General features: G+C 37.8%; 1 non-coding gene across 1 annotated transcript; it reads left to right on the top strand.

The window, feature by feature from the left end:
- Positions 1 to 6818: 6818 nt before the first annotated feature.
- LOC140894016 (small nucleolar RNA R71) lies at positions 6819 to 6924 on the top strand. Its single transcript, XR_012153571.1, has one exon. It is a non-coding gene; the product is annotated as a small nucleolar RNA R71 (small nucleolar RNA).
- The last annotated feature ends 439 nt before the right edge of the window (positions 6925 to 7363 follow it).

Raw genomic sequence — 7363 nt, 5'->3', positions numbered from 1 at the left:
CGACATCAAATTAAATGGGACGAATACTCGAATTCGAGTCAATTTTTGAGTTTCCCAAGAAATCACATACTTGCATGTTATTTGAATTATTTGAAATACTTGAATTTACTTGAATGAGTGATTATTTGCACATGCATTCATATTGATCCAAATGATTCGTTTTCATTTTAAATTAGACGTTATGTGGACTATAGTCAAGTGGCATTGGTTGTGGAGTTACTCCAATAGCCCGAAAACTCTTATAGTTGCTTCAGAGTCTATAGGAGTGAAATATGCATCGTCGACCTCGAGCGGGAGAGTGTTGTGATTGTTGTAATATCTTGTTCTCGGGATCCCAACCGAAGAATCAAAGAACCAAATTACCTTCTGATTATCCGATTAGATAATCCCGAATTTTAAAGACATGCATCTCAAATTAGTTTCCTCTTTGGAATTACATTGTTGTTATATATATCATGATTTGATATATTATGTGGAATTGCATGTTATGCCTCTTTTACTGGGAATATTATTCTCACCGGATTTATCCGGCTGTTTTCTTGTTTTGTATGTGTGCTTGGCGACAGGTGGGGAAAGATTGAGTTAGAGGCGACCTGATATGCTCGGGACTGAGGGATAGAAGTGAGGCTTCGGTTTAGAAATCTAATAGCATGTCGAACTCGTGTTTTTTTTAAAGCATGTTTATAACTCGTACTTCCTTTGAATTAAGTTGTATCGAATATTCGAGTATGGAGGTTCATATGTTGTTATTGCATGTATCTGGATACCTCGTTATGTTTTCAAATTATGTTGATGATGGAGTATTGTTTAAGTATAAGTTCAACGTTTTTTTTTGTACAGAGTTGGGCTCTCTCGAGCGGTGGTTTATTAACGCTCAAGCGAGGGTTTTCCATTTTTTAAGACAGAGTTTGTCTCGCTCGTGTGGAACTTTATTACCGCTCGAGCGAGAGATTTTGAGATTTTTTGGGCAGAGTTTTGCACGCTCGAGCGAGGCCCTTTCCATGCGAAAAATAAAAAATAAATATTTTATCTGATTCTTTTTGGCTCTTGTTGATTTATTTGAATTATGTATTTCGAGATTAGTTGATTAGGACCGAGGTCTGACATTAAGTGTTATCAGAGCGATAAGTTTCTTGGACTAAATTAGAGTGAGCGGGGTAGATCGAGTCCGCTTGATTTAATCTCTCGCATGTGATTGAATTCTTTATTCGGCTATTTGAATTCCATGAGAGCATGCTTTATTATTTGAGAATTAATTGAATTACATGATTTTGTGATTAAATTGTAAATCATGAATTCTTTGAAATACGAATTGATTCGATTCCCGATTATAATCCGAATTCCATTGAGGTTATTTGAGTAAGATGAACAGAGGTTGTTGGACACCGATATGTTGAGATTGAGATATTTGTGTCCTAACCATGTGATTATCAGATATGGCTCCTCGACAAGTATTGAACAGGAACCAACCGGAAGTAACTCCTCCAAACAAAAAGGCTAGTACCGAAACTGATCAGATGGATGTCACAGCGATGCCAATGGAAACCTTACTAAAGAGGTTTCAGTCATTCAAACCGCCAACATTGAAGGGTACCGAGAATGCAGTTGACTGCGTTTGTACTCTATTATTGAACTCGACTTAGTATTGTATTTTTGGGCAGAACTTAGATTATGGCATGTTCTAAATACTGATATGTATGTGTGTATGAGTTTAGAATTATTTAGAATTGCCTTTGATTGATTTTCCAGGCTCTCTCTCCCTCTCTGCCCGTTTAGCTTGCGCGCGGGCGAGGCATGACCGCGCGCGCGAGGTTTCCTCGAGGGCTCGGGAATTTTTGCCCGCGCGCGAGGTTTCCTGAAGGGCTCGGGAACTTTTTCTCGCGCGCGCGCGAGCCCTTCTCTCACGCGGGCCCGAGCCTTTCGCTAGCCCTCTGCCCGCGTAGCTTGCGCGCGCGCGAGGTGATGACCTCGCGCGGGCGCGAGGCTTTGTTTAAAAAAAAAATTGATTCGTTTTTTCTGCGGCTCTTCGTGTTCGATTTTGTTTAATTATTCGAGAATAAAAGATTAGAAACGGGGTCTCACAGATGCTATCCTTGGAGCCCTTAAGGCCAAGTGTTCGATTTGTATCGGCACTATGATCCTGTTGAGTGGTAAGGCTATCCTTGGAGCCATCAAAGCCAAGACGTTCGAAGTGCTAGCAATCCTTGGTTAATCGATCTTAACCAAGAAGGGGAGATGTAGACGATTTATCGTCGAACTTCCATAAACATCTCTTATCCCTGTTACTGCTTTATTTACATTACGCATTTATTTACCGCAATGTTGCGTGTTTTTCGCTCGCAAGCACACGATGTCAAGTTAATATAGGAATTAAGTCCAAGTCGATCCCACGGAGAATGAATAAATGATATTATATCAAATATTTGCAACTAATAAAATCATAATCCTATGTAGAGCTACGAAAATGGTTTGATTTTTATACAACTAAAATTTGCAAGAACAAAACTAAATAACCACGAGTTCACGAGAGTAAAATTCAATAAGCGATGAATGCTAGATGTTCGACTTCACTTGACTGTCCACCACAATTTATTTCTAATGATTGTTCAATTATTAATTCTTCTAGTTTATTAGTCAAGAATCCCTATTATTTTTTACTACCTCTCTCGAGTGTCAAGCAGAAATTCGTATTTAATAACAAACTCAATATCTCTATCAAAGTTCAATTATTAAATTCGGTAAAAAGTACAAGAATTCTTCTAATAACTTCTATGGAGTTATATGCCTCTCGAATAATATAAACACCAAAGATGTATTTTCCTATGTCGTATTCAAAATCTCCTCTCTCGAGTGATAGATTCTAAATAAAATATCATTCAATCTATGGCCAGTAAATTGAAAGCATTAAAATCAGGAAAACACAAATAAACCGTGCGAAGAATTTAAATATATAAATCAAAATATCTCAATCATGGTTTCCAGTCAAGATCTGTCTACCTCTAGACTAAGAAATTAGTTCATAACAAATTCAAAGATCAAACAAAACTTGTTCTTCAAATAATCCATCAAACTAGAAAAATAGATTTTAAAGGAAAACTAGAACGAAGTAAAATTAAGCTTTTCTGTCGCCGGTTGCCGCCGTCTTCTGTCTTCGTATCAAATTCTCGAGCTCTTGTGCACTTCAAAACTCTCAATAGCCGTCTCTATGCTCTGAAAACTCTCTAAACCCTCGTCTCCTCCAGAATAAGTCATAAAATCCCTTTTAAAACTCGATTAAAGATTTTCCATATTTTTGGCGACTGCTCCGCGCTGGAACGCTAATAATTCGGCGCTGGGGAACTCAAGTTTCGTATTTTATTTTTCAATGATAGACATCTAGCGCTGGAGCGCTCAAAAGACGGCACTGGAGCGCTCTGGACATGAATTTACGGGCGTTGGAGCACCAGAAAACTAGAGCTGGGGTGCTACTTGTTCTTCCATTTCACCATCTGCGCAGCAGTTTTGTAAAAATCATAACTTAAGTTTTAGCCGTCGGATCGAGCTGAAATTTTGACAGAACTTTTATAACATCCAAAAATTCAATTTGAACAGTGAAGATTGGATTTAGTGTCTGTAACATTCCCAGTAATTTTTTGAAGTTTGCTGTCCCGTAATTCGGATTTTCGCTTCTTCTTGCTACTTTTCTTCAAATCCTTGCAACTCACAAAAACAACAAAAAATACGCATAATATTCACTCGATACATCACAAAATCCAAGTCAAATCATATATAAATTAAGTGTATAAAATGCACTTATCAAATCCCCCCAAACTTAGACTTTTGCTAGTCCCGAGCAAAATAGTAATGAGCAATATAGTCGACCTCTGAATTTTTACATTTCAAGATTCAATACACATGCCCGCTAATTTTTTCAAGAGTTCTTGTGTGTGTGTGATTTTCCAATCTCATCTACCCACCTAACTTTTGGTAAAATCATGCAATCTGTAAGCTTCATAAAATCATTAACTCCGCCCTCAAGTTTCAAAATACTCTCAACCAAGTTCAGCTTTTACTCACACAGATCAACAGGACTTTTTCGGTTAACATTAGACTCAAGTATAATCAGCAGGAGATAAGCATCCATATATATATCAATGTAAACAAGGACTCATGATGCAAAGCAAAAGGAATTGAATATTTTCAATTTGTGCAGGATTATGAGTAGCTAAAATTTTTTTATTTTCATTGCCAGACATTAGTTTTGGCTTTTTTCTACTCCATACATCTCCATCTTTATGCCTTGTATTTGGACTAGAATTTCAATCCATTTTTTTTTCTTTTCAAGGCCTCCCCTCACCTTACTTTCTCCGCCATTACTTTTCTTTGAACTTTTTAGCTACTCAATTTGTTTTGGATTTTTCATGAATATAGAATGGCTAAAAAAAACTCAATAGATTCGAAAAAAAAAACGCCTAAATCACTTCTGTGATCTTAAAAATCTACCTCAGTTTCAAATAAAAATCACAAGAGTTAAGAATCAAATCCTCTAATCCACATCACAAATCCACATAATTTTTTTCTAATTGCTAGGAGTATCGAAAATCATGGCATTCGTGCATAAATATGAGAACTCAAGATTAAATATAGCTAACATAAACTTTTTCAGCACACAAAATTTATTTTCATCATAGGTCAACACAATTACAACATCATGCCTTCAGCTCCAACTAACTCATAAAAAATTTCAAATTTTCACAATTTTTAAACACCCCCCCAAACTTAAATTGTGCATTGTCCTCAATGTACAGTATTCATTAAAAACAAGGGACACATACCTTAGGCACCAAGCGTCAGTACTCGGCACCATCTTAATCACTCAAAACTCTTCATTAGGGGTGGCTCCTAAACTCTTTCAGCTTCATATTTTTTAACCTACACAATTCAAAATTATTATTAATGTCTAGTTTCCTCATGAAAAAAATAAAAACAAAAACAACTAAAAGAAAATAAAAAAACGCAAAAAACAACTAGCTTAGGTTGCCTCCCAAGAAGCGCTTAATTTATAGTCCATAGCCCGACTTTATTTCAATTCTAGCCCGGTTCCGTTTTGTTGAGGGTCTTCCTTTTCGCTTTCACCCTCCAAATATATTCAACAACCTTTTTAAACTTTGATTTCTTCTTCGTTTTCTTCTTCTTCTTTGGCACCTTCGGATCATTCTCTCTTGGCAATTCTACAGCACTAACAACTTTACAGCAACATTCCATCTTCTTTGATTGTTCAATCATGAACACTTTTTCCATGGATGAATTTTTAACCTCCTTATAAACATTAAAGATCACCTTCTCACCATCATCTCATCGTCAACTCACCTTTCTTCACATCAATCTTGGCTTCAGCAGTAGCCAAGAACGGTCTCCCCAAAATCAATGGCATATTTGCATCCTCCTCCATATCTAGCACAACAAAATCCGCAGGGAAAAATAAATTTATCTACTTTTACCGTACATCCTCAATGATTCCAAACGGATATGTGATAGATCTGTCAGCTAGCTGCAATGCAATTGTCGTGGGTTTCACCTCTCCAAGTCCCAAACTCCTGAAAACAGACAAAGACATTAAGTTAATGCTAGCTCCTAAATCACAAAGTGCTTTATTAAAATTAGAAGAACCAATAATGCAAGGAATCGTAAAACTCCCTAGATCTTTTAATTTTTGTGGTAGCTTCTTTTGCAGGATAGCACTGCACTCTTCAGTCAGGTTGACAGTCTCGAACTCCTCCACCTTCCGCTTCTTAGACATCACCTCCTTCAAGAATTTTGCATACTGCGGCATCTGCTCCAAAGCATCAGCGAATGGAATATTAATATGAATTTTCTTGAAGATGTCAAGAAACTTAGAAAACTTCTCATCCAACGCTTTCTTCTTGAACCGCTGAGGATATGGAAAAACAGCTTTTGGTATAGGCGGTTTCTCAGGCACAACTGCAGAATTGCTGGAATTTTTGCTAACAGATTTTTCAGACTCCACCACAATCTCTTCAGCCTCTTCATCATCTACTTCCTTTGGGTCATCAACCCCAAGTTCTTTACCACTTCTAAGGGTGATAGCCTTGCACTGCTCCCTTGGATTAACCTCACTATTGCTAGGAAACATACCTCTCTGCTGATTATTCAATGCATTCGCCAGTTGACCAATTTGTGTTTCAAGATTTTTCATAGAAGCGCTCACATTGGTCAAGTGTGTCTCCATACTATCAAGCCTATTTTCATTCCTCTTAAATCTTGTGGATGATTCTGCAATAAAATTACTCACCAAATCTTCCAACGATGCCTTACCTTCACCATTCTGAGTATTGAACTTCGGTGGAGGATTCAACATATTCTTATTATTTGCATAAGAAAAATTCTCATGATTACGCAAACTAGGATGATACTGATTGGGTACAGGATTACCTCGATAATTGTTGTAATTCCTATTGTTCACATAATGAGCTTGCTCCACACTCTCAAATCCATAAGCAGAATTTACGGTAGTCGCCAGCGATGTTGTCTCATTAGAACTTTGATTCCCTTTGGTCAGTGCAGCCAACTGTGTAGAAATAGTAGCCATCTGAGCAGTCAAAGCAGTGAATGTGTCAACTTCATGAATTCCAGCAGGCTTCCTTATTGCAGATCTCTCACTCGGCCACTGATAACTGTTAACAGTCATTTTCTCAAGCATCTCATAAGCCTGTTCAGGAAATTTAGAAAATATTGAACCTCCAGCTGTAGCATCCACAGAAATCCTCGTTGGGCCATTCAAACCATTGTAGAATAACTCAATATGTTCCCAATCCGGAAAATTATGGTTTGGACACTTTCTAAGCAACTCCTTGTACCGCTCCCAAGCTTCATAAAGCTACTCAAAATCTTGCAGTTTGAAAGTAGTGATCTCAATTTTCAGCTGGGCAGACTTGGCAGGAGGAAAGTACTTAGCCAGAAATTTGGATGACATGTCTTCCCATGTAGTGATACTCCCCAAGAGGTAGTGACTGCAACCAACTACGAGCATTGTCCCTAAGAGAGAATGTGAACAATCGTAGTCTGATGGTGTCCTCAGTAACACCATGAATCTTCACTGTGTCAGCAATCTCCAGAAAAGTACGCAGATGCAGATTTGGAACTTCAGTAGCTGCACCCCTGAACTGATTCTGCACCATATTAATCAGAGCTGGCTTCAACTCAAAATTATTTGCCGTGATGTTCTGCCTAGCTATCCCAGAATAATGAGTATTGATCACTGGTCGAAAGTGATCTCTGATTGGCACCGGAGCATTATTGACAGCTCTTTCTCTTTCTTCAGCCATTTGTTGCAACTCTTCTCTTCTAGATTTTCTCAAAGCTT

This window comes from Henckelia pumila, chromosome 3 (genome assembly GCF_033568475.1).
Source record: "Henckelia pumila isolate YLH828 chromosome 3, ASM3356847v2, whole genome shotgun sequence".
NCBI classification, from domain to species: Eukaryota; Viridiplantae; Streptophyta; class Magnoliopsida; order Lamiales; family Gesneriaceae; genus Henckelia; species Henckelia pumila.
This window is presented reverse-complemented; position numbering and strand designations above follow the sequence as displayed.